The 14,970-nt window shown below is 36.6% G+C and overlaps 1 pseudogene; it reads left to right on the top strand.

Annotated features, from left to right (window-relative positions):
- Positions 1-10,865, top strand: part of LOC129694881 (protein transport protein Sec23A-like) — a 36,121-nt pseudogene extending 25,256 nt beyond the window's left edge.
- Positions 10,866-14,970: the final 4,105 nt, after the last annotated feature.

Raw genomic sequence — 14,970 nt, 5'->3', positions numbered from 1 at the left:
ATGATTCAAAAGTTCAAATTGAATAAAGATAATTTTCTTAATTTATAAATGCACTTGGGGCAACATTGGAATAAAATGCTTGATGAAATATTATTGTCAGAAGCTTATGAGATTTATACCTTCTGGTGCTGAAATGCTTGTCTCATGATACAGAGCAAAGTGACAAGCCCAAAACTCAATCAGCTAGAATATCACATATTCCTGAGGCATGTAGAATAATAAAGGCTGATTAATGATTATATTTACATTTTATTTAGATTGTAGCATTAATCCATATAAATCCTTTGAGTATAACTAGTTGTTTTAAACTGCATAGATTGAACGTTATTATGATTTATAAAGAATAGCTAAAACCATTTTGTTAATAAATCAAGTTATGTCCTTTTAAATATTGAACCAATTAAAAGTACTATTTCTTTGTTTTCAGATGTTGCAATTGAAAGATTATTGAGGGAAAAGTGATAAGTAATTAAAATAAATTTGCCGTGAATATTTAATTCAGTTTTTATTCTTTTTCTAAGACCATTTCTCAATGGCGGAAAGCTGGATATCAGGACATGCAAGAGTATGAAAACTTCAAACAGCTTCTGCAAGCTCCACTGGATGATGCACAGGAAATACTGCAGACTCGATTCCCAATGCCACGTTATGTTGACACAGAACATGGAGGGAGTCAGGTACCTACGTTTTTCAACATTCAACGTAAAAGATTCCTCTTCGTAGAAACGCTGAAATAAATCTTTGGTAGAGGTTTCAATTACATTACATTCAATTACATTACATTCTCTTCTAGCTAACCAACAATGCCCATTTATAACATTGTCTGTACTAGCTGCTATTAGTTTAGAGATACAGCGCGGAAACAGGCCCTTCAGCCCACCAAGTCCGCGCTGCCCAGCGATCCCCGCACATTAACACTATCCTACACACACTAGGGACAATTTACACTTATACCAAGCCAACTAACCTACAAACCTGTACATATTTGGAGTGTGGGACTGTGCCACTGCTGCTTACTGTAACATTATAAGTTTACAGGAACAACTTTTAGCCAGAAACCTTTATAGCAAAGGCTCTTAAAATTCTCATTGTCCGAAACTTAATGGAGTTTTGCAACTTAAAAGGAGAAGAAACAAATGTGTTTTATGTTGATGGTGATTGGCTTTCTCTTTTTAAGGCTCGATTTCTTCTATCAAAAGTGAACCCGCACTTCCGGTGGCTGCTATGAAGCAGTGAAGGCAGCTGCACTGAGCTCTCCCCCAGACAAATCGTGTTTAAAGTCGACTCCCATGCCAGGAACGAGTTAAAAATTCTTGTCGGGTTTGCTGAGCGTCGGGAGTGTTGACTCCATCAAACAATACTGGTGGTTTTGGGATTTAAAACGATCTTATCATAAAAACTGGATGAGAAAGAGAAGAGGTCAGAGAGGACCCAGGAAAACTACAATCAGTCTCCAGCTCCAAAAAGCTCTGGATGAGCTTGAAACTACCCCTGAACCCTCGTTTGAAAGTCTGGAAGAGGAGTTGGATCCTCAACAATCTACAAGCGATATGGCTGCGAGAAGTGATATAAAGGAGAAAGAAATGAAAAGCTGGGAAGAAACGGTAAGAGCTAATATTCTTAAAGAGATTAGTAAAGATCTTCAGCAGCAATTTGCCAAAATGAATTCTACAATTCAGAATAACTTCTCCACTATGGAGGGCAATCTTGCTATGAAAATTGATAAGAGCTGTGGCGAAGTAAAAGAGCTTTATGTAGCCCTGAAACAGCAGTTTAAAGATTTGGAGTCCAACACAGCGAAAGAAATGGAAAGTATGCGGAGAGAGTATAACAACAAATATGACATCCTGCTGAAGCAATTAACTGACACGGAAAAATTGATGGAAGAAATGGAGGGTGAGATGGAACAGATGAGCCAAGAGATAACAGGTCTGAAAAAACAACACGATACGAATTGGCAGTTTACGAATAAATTGAATGAGAAATGTCAAGATTTAGAGGCCAGGTCTAGGAGACAAAATCTGAGACTTGTAGGAATTAAAGAGGGTGCAGAACACACCCTTCAAATGCGTGATTTTATTACTAATCTACTTAAAGATGTTTTCAAACTTCCTGAAAAACCAAAGATAGATCTGGCTCATCGAGTGGGTCGTCTCCAAAAACACGATAATGCTAAACCAAGGCAAATTATTGTAAAGTTTCTAGATATTTCAACTGTGGAAACTCTATTAAAGAAGATAAAATATGGAGAAAACCTTACATTCGCTGACAATATCATAAGATTCTACAGGGATTACCCTCGGGAAATTCTGGCAAAAAGACGCGAGTTTAAAACTGCAAGCAGTGTTTTATATGGACATTCTGAAGTTCGTTATGGCGTGATCTATCCAGCAAAAATGTTAATTACTTTTAAGGGCAAGCAACGCTCATTCAACGACCCGGACGCTGCCTGCAAATACGCCAAGGAGATATTAAACAAAATTCAATCGGGATCAGATTAATTGACAATTTGTCAAGAAACCGTTTTTTCTGTTCAAATTAAACCACTCGAAACCTTCAGACAACTACCAGACAGTCTTATCTGCAAAGAATGTGCTATTTAATAACACGGCCGAACTAATCTTCTGAACTGAAAGCACATAGGAACTTTCAAGGCTGCAAGCACATCATCTCTGAAGCACGGAAAACTATGAGACTGTTGCCTTTTGAAATGGCCATGATAAGAGGCTTCTGTTTCACACTATATGACCTATTACTTACATATATAACTAACTAACTAATTAACCAATTACGCACAATATACTCAACCAACGTTAAAGGCGTAATGTCCTATACTAACACAATTCACTATATAGCAAGAAGGGTGGGGGAGGTTAGACATATATTTTAATTACTAAATACTAATAATGAATTAACTAACATACAGGTAAATGAAAAGTGTAATTTTTGATGAGGTATTTTAACCCATCATTATTTTTATTTTAAGCCAAATCTTCTAACTTACCTTTTATTTTATTCTATTTTAAACTGCTCAGCGATGACCTGATATGATAAGTTTGGTAACAATTAGAGGGAACCGACTAACGTTGGGTCAAATTCTAACAGGGGGATAGGGCCCAGTGCATAATTTCATCGACGGAGGTCAAATTTAAAACAAACCTAGCCACCTTAGGTGGCTTTTTTGTAATTTATCGCTTTTTTGATAAATTACATTCACTTTTTTTGTTTATTCACAATTATGTGTTGCAGGATCTAAGTATTTTTATGTACACTTTATTTTATGTTTTTTTCTTCCCCTCAATTATGTTTAATAATGTCAGGAGATGTAGAACTACTGTAGAAATTATGAAGGACAACTCTGGATTCGGGATTCTGAGGTACTTGGCTGCATCACATGAAGCATACAGTCTGGTAATAATAGCCAATGCAAGATAATAGTTGAACAAATACCGGAGGTCTCACCTTCTGTAGTTGGAACATCAGAGGTGCGAATGAGCCAATTAAAAGAGGTAAAATTCTGGCACAATTAAAATCATTAAATATGGATATTGCGTTCCTACAAGAGACACATTTGAAACAACAAACTCAGATCAGATTAAGGGCAAATTGGATAGGTCAAACCTATTACTCCTCATTCACCTCCAAAGCAAGAGGCACGGCCATTATAATTCGGAAGGGCATACCTTTTAAATTAAAGAATTCCATATCTGATAAAGAGGGAAGATATGTTATAGTCACAGGAGAAATTTACAATACACCATTAACTATGATAAATATTTACGCGCCTAATTTTGATAACCCACAATTTTTTAGGAAAATAATAGATTTAATCGCAGAGCATAATTTTCAAAATATAATAATGGGGGGAGATTTCAATTGTGTTATAGATCCATATTTAGATAAATCGATAAAGCTAGGGAAGCGTCTTGTTAAAACCAAGACCTGTGAATTTTTAAATACTTATATAAAAAATAATAACATAGCTGATGTTTGGAGAATAGCAAATCCAAGTGGTAGGGAATACTCATTTTATTCATCAGTTCACAAAACTTATTCGCGAATTGACTATTTCTTACTGGACACAAAATTGATCCCGTATACGAATGAACCATCATATCATAATAGTATTATTTCTGATCACTCACCATTGACTTTTATACTTAAAATTGAGGGAATGCCGAGTATAAAGCCTTTTTGGAGGTTCAATGCACACATATTAAATAACCCGCAGGGTTATGAGTATATAAAAGAACAAACAAAACTTTTTTTCGAAACAAATGACACACCGGGTATTTCTGCACCGCTATTATGGGAGACCTTTAAGGCATATATTCGCGGTGTCATAATCTCTTACCAAAGTTTTCAAAATAAGGAAAATAAAAGAGAACTTCAGCGGATAGAACAGAAGATAAAATTACTAGAACTGGACAATGCAACTGACCCAACCATAAATAAACATAATAAGATAACTTTACTAAAATATAAAGTCAATAGAATATTATCGGCTAGAGTAATAAGAGTATTCCAAATTACAAAACAAGCACACTTCGAATTTGGGGATAAGCCACATAAACTGCTTGCGAGGCAACTGAAGCAACGAGAAAAGGAAAAAACTATTACAAAAATTAAATCGGACAATGGTGAGTTGCTAACATTGCCTAAGGATATTAATAAGAGGTTTGCCCAATTTTATCATAATTTATACACATCCAAAATAAAGACAGATGTAAGTAAAATTACAAATTTTTTAGATAATTGCAAGCTCCCAAAATTGGGTAGTTTAGAACAAGAGCAATTAGGAGCACGGATTACTAGTGAAGAAATAAAACAAATAATAAACTCATTGAAAAATGGGAAGACCCCAGGACCAGATGGCTTTAGTAATGAATTTTATAAAAGATTTCAGGAGTCTATTGTACCAAGATTATTTAATTTATACACGCAGGCTTATACTGAAAATAAACTACCAGAAACCCTAGCAGAAGCAACAATAACGCTTATACCAAAAAAAGATAAAGATTTAGAAGAGCCTGGTTCTTATAGAGCTATATCACTTCTAAATACGGATCAGAAAATTTTAGCAAAGATTCTAGCTAGAAGGCTAAATAATTATATTAACAATTTAATAAATACGGATCAAACGGGATTTATACCCAAAAGACAATCATTTAATAATTTGAGAAGGCTTTTTAATATAATGTACTCTCATAAGAAGGACAATGAAGATATCTCAGTGGTCACGTTGGATGCAGAGAAGGCATTTGATCAAGTAGAATGGCAGTATTTATACAAGGTACTCCAAAAATTTAATATGGGAGAGAATTTTATCAGATGGATTAAACTACTTTATGACAGACCTACGGCAAGAATATTAACTAACAATACACTATCTCCAAAATTTTACTTATCAAGGGGTAATAGGCAAGGGTGTGCCTTATCACCATTTCTATTTGCCCTTATGATAGAACCGTTGGCCGAAAGGATTAGAAATCACCCGAATATTCACGGATATAACAGCAAGGACTCAAAGAATAAAATTTCATTATACGCGGATGATATCCTTTTATATATTACTAATACACAAACGAGTATACCCACCTTATTAACACTAATTGAGGAATTCGGCTCTTTTTCAGGATACAGAATAAATTGGAATAAAAGCGAAATTATGTCTTTAAAACCACAGGATTCGAGACACTTACTAAAATTCCCCTTCAAAATTGCAACAGAAAAATTCAAGTACCTGGGTATTCAAATTACGAGAAGACACAAATCATTATTTAGTGCCAATTTTATACCACTATTAAATAAACTGAATGATACGATTAAATTTTGGAAAACGCTTCCACTCTCATTGATAGGCAGAATTAACGCTATAAAAATGACTTTCCTACCACAATTAATATATTTGTTTCAAGCAATTCCAATATATATTCCAAAATATTTTTTCAAAAAATTAGATTCCACTATCACTAATTTTATATGGGACTACAGAACACATAGAATTCAACGAAAGCATTTGTGCAAATCTAAAGAAGTGGGGGGTTTATCATTACCTAACTTTATATATTACTACTGGGCAGTGCATATTAAGAACATAATATACTGGCTAGATAGTTCCACTCAGCAGTTGGAGTGGATAAGAATGGAGAAAGAGGAGTGCTATCCGCACGATATAGGAACGATCCTGCTCTCACCGATAAAATTGAATAGTATAATATATAAGAAGAACCCAATTATTCACAATATAATAAGAATTTGGAAACAAATAAAAGCATCCTTGAAATTAAATAATTTATCAGTACTAACCCCACTACTGAACAACCCCGCATTCAAACCTTCTCTCATCGACAACACATATCAACAATGGGATAGACTGGGGATTAGGAAAGTAGGGGACATGTATGAAGTGGGCAAACTGTTATCATTTCAACAATTAAAATTAAAATTTAAATTGAAGGATAATCAATATTTTAAATATATACAGGTATGTGACTTTATGAAGAAACATACACATAGATTTCAAACTATATTTTTAGATCCTTTAGAAGAAGCAATGAATATTAAGGCTGATTCACAAAAATTAATATCATACTTTTATAATAATATATTAAATAGAGAATCACCCTCAACAGAAGCATTAAGGGAAGATTGGGAACAAGAGCTAATGACAAAGATCTCGAAGGATAGATGGGAAAAATATTTGATGAACACACATAACTGTTCTATTAATGCAAGACACAATTTAATTCAATTCAAATTATTACATAGACTATATTACTCAAAAACGAGGTTGAACAAATTTTATCCAAACGTCTCTCCCAGATGCGATAAATGTTTGTTTCAAAACGCTAATATAACACACTCATTTGTTGGATGTACAAAGTTGAATAAATTTTGGAGTGATATATTTGATATATTTACAAAGATTTTCAAGTCAAGAATAGAACCCAAAACGGAATGGATTATATTTGGAATAATAGGAGAAGATACCAATTTAAATAAAGATCAAAATGTTTTTTTTAATTATGGGTTAATAATTGGAAAGAAATTGATACTTAAATTTTGGAAAAGTACAACCACACCAACTGTTAAAATGTGGATTAGGAATATGATGGACATAGCACGCCTTGAAGAAATGAGACTCCGACTAATAGATAAATATGACCAATTCTTAAAGAGTTGGTCTCCTTTCATCGACTTTTTGGAATCATGTGATGCAGCGGTGCCGTAAGGATTGCCGATTTCAGTTCATGACGCGGATAGAGCTACATCTCCGAATACAGATTTGAAAAATTCTCTTTTAAGGGGCCTTCCCTTCTATTTCTACTCTCCTCTTTCTCTCTTCCTTTTTTTATTTTTTATATACACACTTCACGTTTTTCTACTCTCTGCCATCTATTTTTCCACTTTTTCCCCTTTCTATTGCTTTCTTTTTCTTGATCTGCTTACTTTTTTCTTATAACATAAAACTAGAGGTTGTACATAGAATGGATTACGGTATTACATAGTTGGCACCTAAAATTAGGCGCCACTGTACTGTTTTGTGCTGTATTAACTTCTAATAAAATAAACAAAAAAAAAAAAAAAAAAAAAAAAAAAAAAAAAAAAAAGTGAACCCATCACAGACTCATAATAATATGTATGCTTGTGGACAGGTTGGTATTCTCTGGAAAGGCACTTTTACTGGTTAATATACACCCAACAAACCCAAAAGTTTTATTTTGTGTTCTCACTTTCTTTACTATGTATGTCACTATCGTTAAGTAATTTACAAGATGAACTAGCCAATTGGTTTCAAAATTAGCTTGATGGAAGGAGACGGTGTGGTCGGGAAGTTTTGCTTTTCAAATTCGGATTGGTGCTGGGTCCACCGTTGTCTGTCATGGATATTAACTATTTGGTTGAGATTGCAGTTGGCATGGATAGAAAATGTGTCAATAACTCCCAAATTGGTGGTGTCTTGGACATTTAACAGGGTCGTCAAAAGCTGCATCAAGATCAGATAGGAAAGTGATTTGAACCAGTATTAAATACAGTTCTGGTCACCATACTATGGAAAGAATGTGACTAAACTGAAGGGGGTGCAGAAAAGAGTCATAAGGATGTTGCCAGGTTTGGACAGCTTGGGTATCACGACTAGATTGGTTGAGTATTTTTCCTGATGTGAAGGAGGCTGAGGTTTGACCTTACAAAGGCTTATAAAATCGTGAGGGGCCTTAATACGACAGGCTGTCACAGTTTTTTGTTTGAAACTAGAAGGCACAGGTTTAAGATTTAAAGGAGACCAAAGAGGCACATGTTTCCATACAGTGTTTAAAGAGGTTTACCTGCATCTCTTCGACCCAAGCAATCGTTCCAGGTGCGACAGAGGTTTACCTGCATCTCTTCCAACCTCATCTATTGCGTCTGCTGCTCTAGATGTCAGCAGATCTATATCGGTGAGACCAAGCGGAGGTTGGCGATCGTTTCGCCGAACACCTCCGCTCGGTCCGCAATAACCAAGCTGACCTCCCGGTGGCTCAGCACTTCAACTCCCCCTCCCACTCCGTCTCCGACCTCTCTGTCCTGGGTCTCCTCCATGGCCACAGCGAGCAGCACCGGAAATTGGAGGAACAGCACCTCATTTTCCGTTCGGGGAGTCTGCATCCCGGGGGCATGAACATCGAATTCTCCCAATTTTGTTAGTCCTTGCTGTCTCCTCCCCTTCCTCAGCCCCCCTGCTGTCTCCTCCCATCCCTCAGCCTTCGGGCTACTCCTCCTTTTCCCTTTCTTGTCCCCACCCACCCCCGCCCCCGATCAGTCTGAAGAAGGGTTTCGGCCCGAAACGTTGCCTATTTCCTTCGCTCCATAGATGCTGCTGCACCCGCTGAGTTTCTCCAGCTTTTTTGTGTAACCATGTTTCCATACAAATGGGGTTGGGTATAGGGAATGAGCTGCTGGAGGAAGTGGTAATGCCGGGTAGAATTACAACATACAAAATACATTTGGACAGGTTTGTGAATAGAAGTTTGGAGGGATCTGGGTCAAATGCAGGCAAACAGGACCAGTCAAGGAAGACAGCTTTGTTGGCATGGACAGGTTGGGCTGAGGACTTGTTTCAGTGTTGTATGACCCTACAACAGTCTTTTTGATTTTTAAATGGGAATAAAGGGTGCAGATTATTACCCTGATCTGGTTTCAGTTGGTCTGTAAGACAGTATTTAGTAATTGGCCATGCAGACAGAGGGGAGAAAATGATTCACAACTCCACCTCAGTATCCACCAAACTGCACTTAAAAAGTGTGCATGGTGTGTTATGTAATGCGGGACGATTTGTATATTGGGTTTGCATTTTGCTAGTCAGCTGATCACAATTCACACATGAATAACAACCAATTGTATTAGATACGAGAGACCTGTGAAAATGCACTTTAGCATGAGTGTGTTTCGTTAAAATTTGTGAAAATCGTAAATTTGAATCTGTCGTGTCACATCTATTTTAAGTGACTGCAACGTTTTTGCCATTGACTTGCCAAAATAAAGTCCAATTGCTTAGTAATTAATAGTAATCTAAGACTGAATGTAAAACAGTGCTGCTTCTATTGCTAGATAACAAATGATTAAAATACATTGTTGCCTATTGAACTGTTACAGAAACTATATTAATGGAAATTAGTAGTAGCAGAAAAGTGTCCAAATACTTTTTAATTAAAGAGAAATAAAAATCAACTATGCAGAAATTAATTTGACATTGAGCTGAAGCAGATTATGTGAAGCAATTGTTGTATTTAGGTATAATGGATTATTTAATAGTAGCTGATAATAAGTTAATTTTTATGCATTCTTCAGGAATCTGGAGCACCAATCCTGACTGATGATGTTAGCCTTCAGGTCTTTATGGACCATCTAAAAAAGTTAGCTGTATCTAGTTCATCATAAATCAAGCTGGTGCAGAAGCGCACAGGAAAATAGTGAATTCATGTCAAATTTTGTTTTGAATTATGACTGCCTTGCATTCATTGTCGCATCTTGCTTGTGGGTGGATTTCCTAATTTGATTTTGTTTCATTTCATTCCAAACTACTGCATTCCTATTTGTGAAAATGTTTTCTTCTTACGTCCTGTAATCTTTAATTTATCATTCGATCACTGTCTTTTATATACATGTTCAATGCTATTAATAAATGAACTTAAATATATTGACAATGACTCTGTGTAAATTAAAAAATTATTTAACCATATAACAATTACAGCACGGAAACAGGCCATCTCGGCCCTACAACTCCATGCCGAACTATATTTACATAATATTTTTCCTTAGTCTGATGAATTTGTAACATGGCTTCTTTTAGATTATTTTTTCATAAAAATAGCCTTGAAAGTCAAACAACAAGACAATTTAATTGCAAACAATGTGCAAATTAAAGTCTGGTATTTATACCAACATCCTGAACCTGGTGGATCATCACCACAAAAAAGGGAGATTTCTTTGGGTACAGGATGTTACCAACTAGATTTCAATAAACTGTCTGCTGAAATATATAGAAATTAGATTTTTTTTAATATAGCCCTTAATTCTGATAATGGGTTTTATTCCTAGTGTCTTGAATCCTTGTGTAAACTTAAATATTTTGATTTGTTTCAGTTCTGACTGCAACAAGTTTGTACTTGTGAATATAGTGTGCACTTCTAACATTTGTGCTGTTTTTTATTTAGTTTGGAAAAGTTCACAAGAACCTGATGTTTATAGAATCTTCACAAAACTGTTGGTTCATCCACACATCTTTCCACATGGAAATTTCCACTTCTCCAGGCAGATTGTTCCAACACCTATGGTTTTGTTTTTTAAACTTGCTTAATAAATCTCCTCTTCTCACCTTAAAACGATGCCCTCTGGTATTTTGACATTTTCACACTGGGAAAGTAGACTGACTCCACCCTATCTATCTCCACTGAACTTTATATGTTTCCATCTGGTTGCCCATCAGATCCGAAGAAAACAATTCAAATTTGTCTAACCTCTCCTTACAGCCAATAATCTGATCCAGATACTGAAGAAGAGTCTCGACCCAAAACATCACCCATTCCTTCACTCCAGAGATGCTTCCTGTCACGCTGAGATACTCCAGAGTTTTGTGTCGACCATCCACTTGAACCTCCAAAACCCCTACATCCTTCCTGTAATGAAGTGATCAGGACTGTACATGGTACTCCAAAATGACATCACTAAAGGTTAATAAAGCTGCAACATGACTTCCCTACTTTAATACTCAACATCTTGAACGATGAAGGCAAATATGCCATATGCCTTCTTTACCACTTCTTTCCCTTGTATTGTCACTTTCAAGATAGCACTGTACATCAATACAGTACTACGGGTCATAGAAACATAGAAATTAGGTGCAGGAGTAGGCCATTCGGCCCTTCGAGCCTGCATCGCTATTCAATATGATCATGGCTGATCATCCAACTCAGTATCCCGTACCTGCCTTCTCTCCATACCCCCTGATCCCCTTAGCCACAAGGGCCACATCTAACTCCCTCTTAAATATAGCCAATGAACTGGCCTCAACTACCCTCTGTGGCAGAGAGTTCCAGAGATTCACCACTCTCTGTGTGAAAAAAGTTCTTCTCACCTCGGTTTTAAAGGATTTCCCCCTTATCCTTAAGCTGTGACCCCTTGTCCTGGACTTCCCTAACATCGGGAACAATCTTCCTGCATCTAGCCTGTCCAACCCCTTAAGAATTTTGTAAGTTTCTATAAGATCCCCTCTCAATCTCCTAAATTCTAGAGAGTATAAACCAAGTCTATCCAGTCTTTCTTCATAAGACAGTCCTGACATCCCAGGAATCAGTCTGGTGAACCGTCTCTGCACTCCCTCTATGGCAATAATGTCCTTCCTCAGATTTGGAGACCAAAACTGTACGCAATACTCCAGGTGTGGTCTCACCAAGACCCTGTACAACTGCAGTAGAACCTCCCTGCTCCTATACTCAAATCCTTTTGCAATGAAAGCTAACATACCATTTGCTTTCTTTACTGCCTGCTGCACCTGCATGCCTGGGTCCTGCCATTAACAGTGTAGTTTCCTCTTGCATTTGACCTCCCAAAATACAACGCCTCATATTGGTATGGATTAAACACCTGCAATTTCTCTGCCAAATGTCCAACAAATCTATATCCTGCTGTATCCTTTGACAACTTTCCTCACTATTCACAATTCCTCATTTTTTTGGAAACTTGTCAATAAGCCCACTTTTTTGTTTCATCCAAATAATTTATATAGAGGTTGTAGAGTCATACAGCATGGAAACAGGCCCTTCAGCCCAAATCATCCATGCCAACCAAAATGCCCCATCTAAGTAGTCCCATTTGCCCGTGCCTGGCCCACATTGCTATAGACCCACCCCAACCACGAACCTGTCCAAGTGTCCCCCCCGGGTTCCCATCAATCCTGCCCTCACCTTAACCCATCTCCCCCCGTGGGGTCTCGACTCATAATGTCACCCATTCCTTCTCTCCATAGATGCTGCCTGTCCTGCTGAGTTTCTCCAGCTTTTTGTGTCTATAGTGTAAATCAGCATCTGCAGTCCTTCTTTGATACTCCCCCTGTTCTTGATTCCCCTACCATGGGTAAAAGAGCCATATTCATCCTATCCATTCCTCTCATGATTTTATACACCTCTAAGATCACCTCTAGAACTTTAATGGACAGTGGATGTTTGAGAAAATTGAATTGTGGGCCTACACAGAATGTCTTTGGCCCATCTTACCCATGCCAACCATGTTGTCTAACCCAGCTAGTTCCTCTCTCAAGTAACAGAGACCCTGCCACTGATCCTGTTGCAGCACCACAGGTCGCAGGTATCCCTCCACAACTATCCCGTCTTCTATCCAGGACTAATCCAGTCTACAGATCATCATGAATCCTATGTGCTGGATCAGCCTACCATGAGGATCTTGCTGAAATATTACTGAAGGTCCATATAAGCAACATCCAGTGCCCTCATCAATCAGGTTCTGAAGACATGACCTCCTCTGCACAATGCCACACTGACTGTATAAATCTTATCCCTAAGAATCTTCTCCAGTAATTTCCCTACCACTGATGTAAAGTTCTCTAGACTATTATCTGTTGCCCCTCTTAAACAATGAAGCAACATGGGATATACTTCAGTCCTTTGGGATCTCACCTGTAACTAAAGCAGATACAAAGATCCCTTTGAAGTTCCCAGCTATCTCCACTCATGCCTCCTTCAATAGCCTGGGAAAGATCTGGCCAATCGCTGTTGTTTTAGCCACCTTAATGTTCTTCAGCCATGATCACATTGAATAGCGGTGCTGGCTCGAAGGGCCGAATGGCCTACTCCTGCACCTATTGTCTATTGACCCAACGTTCAAGATTATCATCCCCCCCCCCCCCCCCCCCCAGATTTGACCGTGGTCCACATACTTCTCTTTGGTGAACACCAATGCAGAATACTCATTTAGCACTTCATCCGGTTCCTTTAGCTTGAGCCATAAATTCCCTCCTTTGACCCTTTCTCTGTATACCCTCTTGAATTACCCGTTCCAGAGCAACCTTCTTTTAGCATGTGTCAGGCCTTACTGTGCACAAATTAGCTGCCACATTTCCTTTTTTTTTAATATACTTTATTTTATTCGAAGTAAGTACAATCTTATGGCACCAAAGTGCCTAACATATATTTGCATAATACATTTTATGTACAGCTTTTTTTTTTGTTATAATAAAGAAAAATAAGAAAAATAAATTAGATAGTCAAGGATAGAAAGACGTGAGATATAGTGTGTGAAGAAAAAAAAAGAATGCATGAATGAAGAAAGTTGAAGAAAAGAAAATAGGAAAAGGAGAATAAGACAAAGAAAAGAAGTAAGGAGCTCATTATTTATAATCGTGACCAACCCTCGCCCAGTCCTGAAACAGTTAGTTTTTACAATTGTGTTGCACCATATGATTCCAAGAAGACGACAAATGGAGACCAACTCGTTATCAATTGGTCTGATTTATCCATTAGGAGGAATCGCATTTCCTCTAGATGTGCGGTGTCTAACATACTTGCAATCCACATTTTAAGCGTTGGTATTGATGTATTTTTTCCAAAATTGAAGTATTAATTGTTAAGCTATTATGAAACCATAATTTAAAAATAAATTTTGGGATGAGTTCAATTTATTCCCATCTTCCATTACTTCAAATATAATCATTTCAGTATTAGGTTCCATTCTTATCTTAAATAATTTTGTAAATATTTCAAAAATATCACTCCAAAATCTATAACGTTTTATGCAGGAAACTAAGCAGTGCGTTATAGTTGTATTTTGGGATAGACATTTATCACAAATGGCGGATATATTTGGATAGAATTTGTTCAATCTTGTTTTTGAATAATATAATCTATGTAACATTTTAAATTGAATTAGATTATGTCTTCCATTAATCGAACATTTGTGAATATATATCAAGTATTTTTCCCATGTAACCTTCGTAATTTTTATCATTAGTTCCCGTTCCCACTCTTCTCTAAGTACCTCTGTCGATGGTAGGTCTATATTTAAAATACTATTATATAAATATGATATACATTTTTGTGATTCCGCTCTAATATTCATTGCTTCTTCCAATAATTCAGGAGTTATTTTTTGATATCCTTGTATGTATTTTTTCATGAAATTGAAAATCTGAAGATATTTACAATATTGGTTGTTTTTCAATTTAAATTTTAATTGTAATTGTTGGAATGATAGTAGGTTTCCCATTTTGTACATATCTCCGATCCTTCTAATTCCGAGACTTTCCCATTGGTTTTATGTTTTATCAATAAGGTTTAAATAAAGGGTTATTCGCAATTGGCATTAACAATGATAAATTTCTTAATTTTAAAGATAATTTTATTTGTTTCCAAATTGAATATTATAGCTTGACCAAAGTACATAAAGAATACATCAAGCAGTCATTATAATACAATG

Source organism: Leucoraja erinacea, unplaced genomic scaffold (genome assembly GCF_028641065.1).
Source record: "Leucoraja erinacea ecotype New England unplaced genomic scaffold, Leri_hhj_1 Leri_845S, whole genome shotgun sequence".
NCBI lineage: Eukaryota > Metazoa > Chordata > Chondrichthyes > Rajiformes > Rajidae > Leucoraja > Leucoraja erinaceus.
Note: the sequence above shows the minus strand (reverse complement) of the source record. Positions and strands in the feature narration are given on the sequence as shown.